The sequence below is a fragment of the Argiope bruennichi genome, chromosome 4, assembly GCF_947563725.1.
Source record: "Argiope bruennichi chromosome 4, qqArgBrue1.1, whole genome shotgun sequence".
Taxonomy (NCBI): Eukaryota; Metazoa; Arthropoda; class Arachnida; order Araneae; family Araneidae; genus Argiope; species Argiope bruennichi.
The window spans coordinates 32,419,992-32,433,825 of record NC_079154.1 but is presented as its reverse complement, the minus strand read 5'-3'; the positions used below and the strand labels follow the sequence as shown (position 1 = coordinate 32,433,825).

Sequence of the window (13,834 nt, the reverse complement as noted above, 5' to 3'; positions counted from 1 at the left end):
CGGTGATATTTTGTTTTTAGAAATGGTTAAAGACGATCAGGTTTTCTTTGGGTTTTCCCGGTGGTTCAAGTAGTGGGAGAATACATTTCTACCTTTCTTGAACGATATCCGATTACTTCAGTAGATAAAATTGGATTCAACATGATATTTACTTACTAAATATATAAGTTTAATAATCATAGAAAAAATAATTATTTTAACCTGTTTTGAACGGAAGGTTATTTATATACTAAAATACTTATTACACTAGTGATCCATTCCGAATTTAATAAAGTATTAAAAGGTTCACAATTCAAAAATTGCGTGTAATATTTGCACTTTACTATGGAGGGTCTCATAATAGTCACACTTTTCCAATAAATAAAGGGATTCGAAAACTTCTAACCTAAAACTTTGTAGTATGATAATATTTTATTCTCCGTTCGTTCATCTTCTTTATATTTTCAAAATTTTCTCTTAACTGTATAGGGGCGATAGCGCACGCACGTACACGCACAAACACACTTAAATATCGTCGTAACGAGCATGTGCATTAGTACAGTGACTAAAACAATGAAAATTTTGTTGAGATATATAAACAAAAATATTTTTAATGATTTATTAAAATTATAGACACAATTGAAGGGAAAAAATTACACAGACATACACATGCATTTAATATCGTCGCAAAGCACATGCGCATTATTAGTAGAATAACTAAAACATTGAAAAATATTGTTGAGATACATCATTTAAAATATTTTGAATATTTTATTAAAATTATGGATACAACTGAAAGAAAAATAATACCATCTAAAAGGTCATTTTTTGAATTCTGAAATGGTTTAAAAATAGTTATTGTACAACAATATGCTCCGAAAGTGTTGAGCCCCCCCCCAAAGAAAGTTTTTAATACAATAGTCAATTAAATTTGTAAAAACACTTTTTTTTATTGAGTATCCAATCCCTAAAAAGTAACTATGTGCCAAATTTAATATCTCTAAGGGCAACTCTCTTCCAAGTAGAAAGTTTTAAACAACTTTTTCAAAATCTCACATTTTGCGGATAGTACATGTACTATGTGCGGCACAGAAAGAGGGTGTTGATATGGTTGTCCCCAAATCAAATGGTGTCTTAAAATGGGAATTAAGAGAAGAAATAAAGCTGCAATGGTTTGACAGATGGTATATGTCCAAAAACGGAAGAGTAACTTTCGATTTTATTCCTAATCCAGAAATAAAAATAAGAAGATACCATCCACTGATAATTCAAATTATATCAGGACATGGGAGATTTCCTGCATATTTCCAAAGATTTGGAAGAATGCAGGACAATAAATGCATTTGTGGAGGAATCGGTACTGTTTACCACTATTTAAAGGAATGTATTGAAATTTCGGAGTTAAGAAAAAATCTGAAAATTATAAATAATGACTTAAGTACAGTACTGATGGTACCAGGTAATCTTAAAACTCTGAAGGACACGATGTCAAAAATTGTCAGTTTTTTACCAACTATTTGAGAGTTTGTAGATAAGGCAGAAGGACAATAAGTGACCACTTTGCGGCCAATTACCTAGAGGAGAATGTCAGTTTGACAAATCGGTCAATGAAAGGATGGACAATACTCAAGATAGCAGTCGGCCACAACAAATCCTGTCGATACTGCTACGTTCAGTGGTGGCGGGGTGGTCGGCTGTACGCAAGAAGAAGAAGTACATGTACTATGTATACTATAAGCAATAAGAGCACACTTCAAATTTGTATCAATCTTGAATTTTACCCTCCATAACGATATCAATGATGTATAATATGTATTGCTACTTCTTCTCCCCAAAAGCAAATTGTCCCAATTAAAGCACACCAAAAAATAAACATCACTTAATTATGAACCTAGAACTTTCTAAAAAAGGATAGACATGTTTATCCTTATCTCTTCTGAAAATGAGATAAGGTAGAGGGAAAAAATGTTATCATCCGTCATGTCTTTCAAAGGACGCTAAACCCTTTTAATAGCTGCAATAAATTTCAGAACCAATATCATTAACGTCACATGTTATAAAGGGTGACCACGCGTTGGATTAAAAAAAATGAGAAAAACCTTTTAAAAAGTTAATTGTCTTTAAGCATTTAAAGAAATTGTTACATATTTTGTTAGACTTACTGTAAAAATAAATAATAAAATCGTATATTAACCCGTTCCAATACATTGGCGAGTCTGATTCGTGTATCGTGTAGCAGATTTTTTGATACTCAAGTCTATAAATTAAATCAAACTAGTGGAAATGGTCTTCCAATGGTCTCGCATATTTCTTTCTAAAGGTGATAATTCCATTAACCCTCCCCGGACATAAATAAATGCTACTTTGAACACTATTGTGAACTATATGAGTACTCGAATTATTATTTTCAGTGTGCTGCATATGTTATGGCTGCATATGATGTGTTCATAGTGTTAATGCTAAATGAAGCAAAATTTATAAAGCAGAATTACAATTTTGGTAAAGATATCACGAACAAAATTTTATCTATCGTTGCGTTTTTGATCTATTATATGCATGCGGATGTACAAGCCGGACAAACGGTTAACTTTTTGAAGGGTAGTGTTTGAAATCTGGTAGAGATTTACACTTTAAATGATAAGACTGTGTGCTAAATTTTATCTATTAAACTATTCGATTTTTGTAGCATTCACTTACAATCGGACAGACAATCATCTTCTTATCACTGGAATTCGAGCAAATTTGATAAAAATAAATTACAAATTTGATGTAAATATCATATACCAAATTTCACTTTTTGAAGGAGCTCAAGGCGTTTTTGGATGTCTTTGTCAACAAGATAGACAGACATAATTTCAAAAATCTGTTTATCGAGCTCAGATTTGAAACGAAGAGATTCGTCAAAATCTCATCGATTTTTTGAACGATAATAATATTATTTCTTAAAATATTAATGCATGCGAGAAAGTAAAAAATAAAGTTAAAATATAAAATTCTCTAGAATATTTGTTTATATTCCCAAGTGTCTTATTTTTTAAATATAAATTGAAATAAATAAAAACATTCACTTAATTAGCAGGTTGAATATATTCGCAGATTGAGTTAGTGGATTATTTCAAGTTTGAATTAGAAAAAAAATCGAAATTTTCTCCAAATTCTGTTTTTTTTTTTTTTTTTTTTCAATAAAAACAATTTTTCTATTAGAATTTAAAAAGTGAATCTAAGTCTTTTCAGAAAGATAAAATAAAATTTAAAATAATAAATAAAAATAAAATTTTTGAATGTGCATCAAAGATTAAAATTATTCTATTATCTTCATTGTTATACTCTAGTCAATATCAAAGCAAGTTGCGAATAGAGCAAAAGTGAAGCGATGTATCATTTCATTATAAATATTTTATTAATAAATTTGAAACATAATTATATATTTCAAAAGAATTCCATCTAACATACCAATTATCACTATGCATAAAAAATATTTTATAAGAAAATTTTTAATTTCCTGAAATTCTTTCTATAATTAAAAAATAACTCACGTCAAAAATACGCGAAAAAGCATATAATAAAACATTCATTTTTGATTCCATCGGTCTTACAGCCAGTCCCATTAATCAGTAATTATATTCTATTCCTGAAATTGCTAATAGCAAATTGCTTTAAGTATTTTAACAATAATGTTTATAGATATCCATAATATCTATAAATTTGCGCTTTCAAGATGAGTATTTCGTATTGTAAAAATATTTCATTCTTTTTGTCCGCATACACGAACTATTCTTTAATTTTTTTTATTTTGTACATCTAAATCTAAAAAATAAAAGTTTTTTTTCTTGCTATCAGAAAGCAAACGATTATTTAAAAAATGTAAATGTATTCTAGTAAAACTGTAGTTCAGTTAAGATTGTGTGTGTTCGTATTGTAAAAATATTTAATTCTTTTTGTCGCATACGCTAATAACTTTCATTCTATAGATCTATTCTAAAAAATAATTTTTTTTCTCTCATCAGAAGGCAAACGATTATTTTAAAAAAAAATGTATTCTAGTAGAATTGTAGATAGTTAAAATTTTTATATATGTGTGTTAATATTTGAAAGCATATAAATTGTTTTGTAATTAAGGCAACTGTTTTATTTTCGTAAATAAATTAACTGTTGCTTTTTTTTAATGAATAATTCCATTATTTTATTTTATCTGGAGATTCTTCTGATTATTTGAATAAATTTCAATGTTTAATGGCATCAGTGAATTGTTTTTCTTTGTCGCTTTATTTACAATGACACGATAATTCAAATTTTTGCACATTTCGCATATCAGAAAGTATAATTTGAATTAATTTTATAGGAAACAAAATGGTCCCTTTTTTGTAAGACATAATCATAGAGCCCTATGCTTAGTCAATACAATTAATTATTTCCCAAGATTCAACGATCTCAAATACAACGTGCAGATAGAAAGCAGCACGAATAACGCAAACAAAAAAAAAATTCCCTCAGCAGGTATTAATTGTCATCATGGGGGATATGACTAGTTCGTTTGTCTAGAACAGGAGGATGTTTATTTAATTCGGGCTCGATGGCAATTTCCTAGAATGACGACCTTTTCGTATAGCCACTTGCGTAATTATGCAGTTACCTCATGATGAAACGGCCAGGTGAAGGAATAACAATTTTACTGAGAGCACTTTTCCTAAATTGAATTTGTTAATATTAAGTGCCAAACGATAATATTTTCTTTTGCATTAAAAAATTCCAAAACTTCGCAATTCATTCCATCGAATATGATAAAAATAAAGATGTTTGTTTATGACGTATAGATTTCTCGTCTTTTATCGTTATGTCCTTGGATTGCATAACTTTTCATTCGTTAATAAAGTGGTAAAACATGAACTTCAGGATCTCGGCAAAATAACTGCAAACTATTTAAGAGATAAATGTGCGTCAACATGATTTGTTCAAGAATAGTAATTCTAACTCGCTAACCGCAAAGAATATATTTTGTGGTCCATTACACATGAAAGTATGTAATAAGACTTTAAATAAAAATTTAATAACCTAAAATTTACTTTTTCTTATAAGAAGTACACAAGAAAAAAAATACTGTAATAGCCAAAAATGTCGAACTAGAGACTTTGAGTGAATCTTCATGTTTCAGATCTGCCCAAGTCCAAGCTTTTTTGGAATTGGAATATTTGTCCGTCTGTTATGAGCAAAAAATATTTTTGCATATTTTCAGCTAAATAAATTAGATTTAGTATGTGGTCTTTATATTAAGTTTGCACGCTTCTATCAAATTTTGAATGAAAAAAATGAGGAATTCTGCCTGGTTTTCCAAATACAAATGAATATTATACCTGCAACTAGAGCTAGTTGGATGAAATTTGATACATAAATTAAGTGTTCAAAATTTAGATTGGTAAAATTTAGATCTTGTAACTAAATTTGTAAATCTGAGTCGAATTTGTTTCAATCGGCAAGGTTTAGTTTAGTTTTGTTATATTAACGTCCCATTGTAAAACAACACCAGGGCTATTTTGGGACGGGCCTCGTAATTTTGAACCGCGGTCAGATGAAGAGGACGTCACCAGAACTGGCCCCCCTATCCAAACTTCCACACCACACCAGCGGGAAGACGTTTAGTCCAGACGGATTTAACGTACACCAGACCCGCTTACGTGACGGTTCTTCGGTGGGACAGGGTCTTGAGCCTGAAGCCTTCAGGTTCCGAAGCCGAGAACTTACCACCAGGCCACCATGGCCTTTCAATCGGCAAGGAAACAAGTATCTAAAATCTTTTATCATACTATGAAGCACAAAATGCTGATGTGAGGTTAAATAAAAAATATCAGCACTCGTTCAACGTTCACAATCAGGTCGAAGATTATAACTTTATATGTTGGGATAAGGATTTTATAAGAAATCATCAAAGAAAGAAAACCACTTTCGATTATTAAAATAGTCAATTATATATAATTATTTATAACAAATCAGATCATTCGTCAATGACTTTTTACTAGCCGTGCAACATCAACCAAGATCCAATGCTATTCATATTCTAGAAATAAATTCATTGAACATGAGTTGTTTGAATTTTTTTAAATACTTGGATGGCCAGGATTCAAAATAACACTCGAAACAATGGCATTACGGAATTCTTTATCTCTTTGGAAGCAATCCTTTTTACCTACAAAAAGAATTACGTCTCCTGTAAGATCCAGAATCGCTGACATTCACCTCACATGTGTTTTTAAGTCACTGGGGACGATATATTCGTAGAAGTAGGAAAGATGGTAGCAAAAAGAAAATATAAAGGGGGGGGGGGGAGAATTATGTTTACTGATGTTGTTTATTCCTATTGTGTGCTGACTTAATAAACCTACGTTTCTATTAACCAGGGGGGGGGGGAAGTCTCCCCGTAACTTTCTCGAATACTCTGCAAGAAAGGTCGTGCTCCCTATCCTCCGCAAGAAACGGTGGACATTGAATACTTTACATCGCATTGGTGGGTTTGCACGTTGAGTGATGTGGCACGAAGTGCTTGAACTCAAGGTTCTTAACTTCCGGATATAACAGGTGAATAGAATAATGGCAAGACAATGAGATTACTTAGTAAGTAGTTGTGTAAGGTAAATTGAGGATTTACCTATTAGATAAATTAATTAATTAATTACCGTCCTTTTTGCCAGTCACCTACACCAAAATCTGACAAAAAAACTACAATTGTAGTCACAAGATAATTGAATTTCACAATGATCTAAGTCATTGTGTTTATATCCATGCAAAAGTGCAAATCGAGAGACAGTCAGCCATTTAACAGATTTGGTTCAAAATTTGATATCTATATTTTAGACCTACGTACCAAATTTCATCAACTTATCCCTTTACGTTTTGTATTTATCAAGTTCGCTTACGGTAGATCAGCAAACAGACCTCCTGAGAAAGAATTTAATTCACAATTTGATAGAAATCTACACATTTCGTCGTAATTTCATATACCAAATTTCAGCCATTTAGCTGAAAGCATTTTTGATTTATCGCGTTCACAGACAGACATACAAAAGACTAACAACATGTGTTTCGGACACTGGGAAGTCTGAAACGCGGTGATTTGTCAAAATCTCGAATTAGAATTTGACGATTATAATACTTTCTGTATACTTAGTATTAAAGAAACATTTTGAACTAATTTTTTTTCTTACAAGCAAACATAGCTATGAAAAAATATTGATTTATAAAATTTCATTAAAATCATTAATGTCATTTTAATTTATTTTAATGCATCATTAATTTATTCTTTACATATATATTTTTTATCGTTTGGCAACTCAATAAGGATTTCTCGAGTAAAAATAAAACCGCGAGAGATAAAGCTCTAGAAGTTCTAATCTTTTAGAACATATTCTAAAGAAATATAAAACGGCAGCTTCAAATTTCCCATTTTCGTATCAAAGTAATCATAATAATTTAAAGCTTCGAAACAATAACCAGATAATGTATAACATTTACCTTGAAAGAAAGTTCCCACAGAAGTAACAATTTCCGCTCTATTTTATGGATATAGAACATTACTTCAGTGATAATGGTGTTTCTCTCAATCAACTATTTCAATCTTTTTTCAACGAAAAGCATAAATCAAAATAGACCTAAATTATTACACAAGCAAAGAAAAAAGCGATATGAAATTTAGAGAACAATACGCAATTTGCTCCAATGTTAATAATGGATATAGAGTAACAAAAGCATACTGAAAATTATCAGATTCCATGATACGCTAATAATTATTAGCAACATCAGCATTTCCATGAGAACTATTATTATTGTTAAGAATGTTGTTTTCTCATAAGTATACTATGAAAAATATGAGCTAGTACCGTAATTAATTCAATGACAATTATTTGTGATAAATAGGAAACATATGTTTCTGAATCATTTTATGGAAAGAAAAAATGCAAATGGCAAAAGAAAATTAAATTATTTTTACTGCTGGGAAAATAGAAATCTAAAATCCCTCCCGAGTACCATCAGCACAAGGTAGGTTCATTATACATAGTTTTTTTGTTTGTTTTTTTTAATCTTAACTTATAATGAATTTGTGACTTCAATGTATAAAAAAGGGAACGGTGGCGTAGGTTTGATGTCTCCCAACCCTTCTCACATTTTAGTTCTTCAGTAAATACCTGTTCTCTGTGCAGTAATGAACAACAGGTCTACAGTGCATACAGATATTTTTTCTAACTACATGAAAATTTCCGCCACATTCACGGAATACCATTCAAGCGCAAAACTGTATTTACAGTTTTGTTAAGAGTACAATTGACGCTGAAAGCAAAATTTCTCATTTTCTGGGATTAGTTTTTAAAATTTTCACGGCAATTTTATTATATCAATCGAATACTGTAAACAAAGTTTCATCGAATTTCATTTTTTAATTTTTGATATTTTGGTAAAAAAGAAATGAAAAAAAAATATTAAAATGTTAAGAACAAAATACTATTTTTTTTCAAATTTTTTAGACATATACTTTAATTTTACTGAGCATTTTGCAGGCTTAACTTATTCATACACTTCAATACAATTAAAATACAATTTCTATTTCAAATCTTGAATTATTTGACATGTTTCGAAATTTAAAAAAAAAATCACTGCATTAAATTGCTTGAGATGTTCAGTACAAAAATTACAAGATTCATAAATGATTTATTCGTACATGTTTACACAGCATAACAGAAAAGCTTCAGGGTTGCAACTAAAACTATGATACACATGGAGTATTTTAAAACATCAGCATTTACAGAAAAAGAAGCTGTCCCATACTGCAGCTATTTAAATGTAAAAAAGAGTGAAATTTATCCTAATATCACTAAAACAATTATACTGAGCAAACGAACAAAGATGTCAATCTACTTCTTTTTTGCAAACGATTACTTGCAATCTAACAATTCATAAATGATCAAAATGAAAAATCGCAGTTTTAGTTGATTTTTCGTATTTTTATTGTCCATTGTGCTCTTAAATGGTATAAAGAAGTTATGGTGCAGTCCCTTATTATGCTGCAAGACCTTTTTTTAAAACATATGAATTCATGGATTTGGTTTTGCTAAGCTGGTCAAAGAGGCTGCCATTTCCTTTCCATATTTTGACTTTGTGAAAATATATGGATTCATGGATTTGGTTTTGCTAAGCTGGTCAAAGAAGCTGCGACTTCCTTCCCATATTTTGACTTTGTGGAAATATATGGATTCATGGATTTGGTTTTGCTAAGCTAATCAAAAAGGTGCTACTTTCTTTCCATATTTTGACTGTGAAAATATATGGATTCATGGATTTGGTTTTGCTAAGCTGGTCAAAGAGGTGCTACTTTCTTTCCATATTTTGACTTTGTGAAAATATATGGATTCATGGATTTGGTTTTATCATACTAGTCCTAAAGAGATAAAAAAACGGTGGCAGATCCATTATTATTCTAGGGTTTTGTTGAAATATGTAGATTCATGCGTTAAGTACTGCAGAGCTAGTCTACGGGATAAAAAGAAACCATCGTACCAAATCATATTTTAGAGATACAGGATAGCGTTTTGGGGTATTCAGATAATAAGCATTCTGGAATTCTTTCAAAAATTTCCAAGTCACATAAATAAGACATTTTGACTCAATCAATTACACAATCTTATTTAATTTCTCACAGGCTAGAGTCTTTCCCCAGACCTTAAGTAAGTCATGGGACATTAATGTCGAAAGCCTTCGGGATATTTTAACAATCCGGTGGAAAAAAGTAAAATACTGCACTATCTCGACTCATTCGAGACATCTGAATTACAATGTTTATGACACATTTATCTCTCGGGTACCCATCTGCTTCATTCTTTTATCGTTAGTTAAAATTCCTCAAAATTATCTGCAAGCCATAACGACATAGAAGCAATTTCACGATTACAAAAGTGAAAGAAAGCAAATAGTTACTCCGAGACCCTTCAGAAAGAAACAATTCATTGTAAGTGATTTAGTAAGACTGAACTTGACCCAAAAGTGAAAGCTTACAGGTTTAGCTAGTGAAAGTGGTTCTTTCCAAGGCTACCTGGAACCAAACATAAACAATACCTTTAGATAATGGTCGAATGCAATCGGATTCATGGAAGAAACGTTTTGATGAATGGAGCATTAAATCTCTTGCAATCACTCATGCTTCCCTACTCAAGGACAGAGAATGTCTTCCCAGTTTACACGAGAGCTTTTCAAACAACTTAAACTTTTAAGCAAACTTCTGAAGAATGAAAGACAATTCCTTAGCTCAACGATTATTATTTGGATATGCTCAAAAATAACAAAGATTCAAAGTCGACTATCCACTTTACACGATTCTCATCTTATTATATATATATATACATCAGTATTTTCAATTTTTAGACGAAACGAAACTTTACTATTTCCATGAAAAAGTGGATCATTTATAAGATATGCCCCCAACAATAATAATGGTAATCTCGAAAAATGACCGAGTCATTCAAAATTAGGCATTTTACTCGAATATTTTTGAAATAAATATGCTACCCACTAATCATTTCTGATAGATCAAATTTCTCGCTAATTTTTTTTAAAAAAATTAAATTGTAAACTGATTTATTCATAGTAATTATTAAGGAATATATAAATAGAAAATATTTAAATATCAATATATTAATGACAATCAAATAATACCCAAATTAATACCCAAATACCATGTTTCACTTTAAAAGAAGTTGCCATTTTATTAAAAGTATACAAACTCGGGAGTGAGCTGATTAGTAATTGTAAAAATATATAATGGGTTAAAACATTAATCTTTGAAAATTGTTTTTTTTTCGTCGTTTTTTTACAAACTCGAAAATATTAGGCCAATACCCAGTTAGAAAGATAAAAGGGTATCCTAAATTTAAATCTAATCCCTTAACAATATTAAATTTCCCAGAAAAACCTTTATTAATAAACTTAATAAAGGAAAAAAACACATTTTTTAAACAAAAATAATCATGAAAAATATAAAATTTTAATCCTATTTAGATATCAAAATAATTTTGAATAACTTCATCGGAACAACCATATTTTCTAAGCACCAACTGCTACAAAATGCAAAAAAAAAAAAATTGAAATGATTGCAATTAATTGTAATTGAAATTGAAATTACAAAAAGGATCTTCAAAGCAGCATATAAAATAAGAATAAAAGTATCGATGAGATGTTTTCAAACGCAACTGAAAGCATTATATAAATAAAACCAAACAAAAAAATCTTTTAATATATAATAAGCTTAATTCTCCATGCTTTAAATGCTCACATCGTCTTTGATTTCGGCGCCAATGTTTCCCCAGCAGTTTTAACAAAAATGTACATATAAGTATGCATAACTTAAGTTATTGGTGTACTAATCACACGCCAGCGTTTAATCGCTAAAATAATAGTGAAAATGACATATTAAAACAATGACTAAGGATCAAAAATACCATCTTTATAAAAACCAGTGATTAAGCACCAAAAAAGTCGTCTTAATCTAATGATTATTTTTACCAATGGCATGTGGTAAAGCTTACAGTTCGCCAATGTATACGTTTAAGCCGAAAATTCGCCAATGTATGCGTTCAAGCCGAAAATTCGCCAATGTATATTTTTAAGAAGAAAATTCGGCAATAGGTTACATAAATAGCGAATTAGCTGCTTTTAGAAATAAACAATATATATGGTGAAAAATTAGATATTGGTGTACTAAGATTGGTGCCAGTTGGAGAATTACTTTGCAAGTTCTACAGCCAATTTTATCACATTTTGTTGGAATAACAAGGGATAATTAAAACAACCGCAATACATCAAATGACTAACTTTTTCCATAAAGAATAAAAGGACTAAAAAATATGATCACAATCCAAAACTATGCTTCTAAATCTTGTTTGAGTGCATAGCAATTGACTAATCTCGGTCACACTGGCAATATCCATGTGGCAACCCATTTCATCACGATTGTGAAGCATTTTCTGAATGTACTTCGGATTCATTCATAGCTGCATTCAAAGTAGGTTTTAAACAGAATATAGGGACATATCCCACTGGAAGGAAAACCTACAGAGTAATTAGAGAAAATTTAGATGCTACGTACAAAACATGTCCTCAAATGCGCTTTTAATAACAGTATGTAATTATCTTTACTTGGATATTCACCTGGGGGCACCTCACATGAAGATGAAAAGGGATCGAGGATCAACCGGCATGGTGGTTGGTCCTCGCCACCCGAGTGTGAACAGAAATAACAGAAATGGTGGGTTGTTGGCTACTTCCTTCCGATGACGGGCCATATTTCTCACGGGAAAGGTTGTACCGTTGCCGGTGATGGCCCTAAGTATTCAACCTTAGTTCCCACCAATGTTGTACCGGCGGTCCGGTTACTCGAATTTAATCCGAATCACTTTAATCAGACTGGGGGGGGGGTAGCCTTGTATCGTTATCTTTGCTTGGATATTGCTGATGTGGTTAACTAATATAAGGCATATAGGATAATTATTACATATCCAAACAAAAGTTCAAACTTTTTTCCATATTGTGTTCAAATATTACAATTCTATCGCAGTCTGGAAAGTACAGCCAATTTTAATTGGCGACTTTGTTCAGAACAACCTGCTTTAGATATATCAATTTTTATTTTATAGGAAAGTTTACATTTTGAGACAGTAATACAAGAGAAAAATAATAACTTCAAGAAGTAAAAAAGAAAATTCCTTCCCACATAATATTTCGGTTTAAAAAAAAAGGCAGACGATTATTTCAGCAGTCAAAATATCGCCCAACTTAAAAGGCAACAAATTCCATTTAAAGTTATCTAAAAAAATGAAGAGTTATAAATATCAAGCTACACAGACAAAACATGAAATCATAACTCAGCATGAAACCTTTTACTGTAATGCTAGAACACGGAAGTAGGGCTGAAAGAAAACGCCAAGCCCTTTTCTATCCATCTATCAGAAGAAAGGTTAAAGACGTCCAGAATGCCTTAACTTATCTTTTTAACGCTTATTTTCATAAATAAATCGTGTATTTTGAACGTAATATGCTGACCTCCAAATTTTTTCTTAATGCAAGAAGTTTGAAAATGTAAACAAGTTCATAATCTTTCGAAGAGTTCCAATAGAAATATGATTGATATTAAATTAATTGGAATTGCTTAAAAAATTGAAATTTTAATTTAATATTAACTTTCAAAATAAATTTTCCAATTATTTTTCTTGAAATTTTTACTTTCTTTAATAAAAGATTTAATAATAAAATAAAATAAATAATAAATATGAATAAAAAATAAAAGATTATTAATAAATAAATTAAATAATAAATAGAATAAATTAATAAAAAATTTCTTAATAAAGATTTATCTGATTACAGCTGAAGAATTAAAAAAAAATCGCAAAGAACGAAATTATAATAAATTCACTTAGTAACATTATTCTCGCATTCATTTAGGGAAAAAGAATTCTACTGTAATATTCTTTACTGAATTTTTACTCATTATTTTTCTATATACTTAAAATATCACAGCGATTATCTAAAATTCAACTATGCCAGAGAACAAACCAATAAAAATTCAGCAAACGATAAACTTTTGTACCATCTGATTACATCCACGCGTAGATGTACATCAAATACACATTTATTGAAAGGCATTTCTGGTATTTAGTATCACCAAGTTTTAAAAACATTTTTTTATATATATATTATGTAATGAGGAAACGTTAGGAATCACAGGAAAAATAAATAGAAACAAACTGAAAATAGTTTTTCAGATTAAAAACATGAATTCTGGCTAGTGATTTCGCAACCACTTTATCTGATCTCTATTATGATC

General features: G+C 30.3%; 1 protein-coding gene across 1 annotated transcript in view; it reads right to left on the bottom strand.

The window, feature by feature from the left end:
• The window catches only part of LOC129965590 (brain-specific angiogenesis inhibitor 1-associated protein 2-like protein 1), a 132,760-nt gene that overhangs the window by 103,021 nt on the left and 15,905 nt on the right, over nt 1-13,834 (bottom strand). The gene's annotated exons all lie outside the window — the stretch shown is intronic.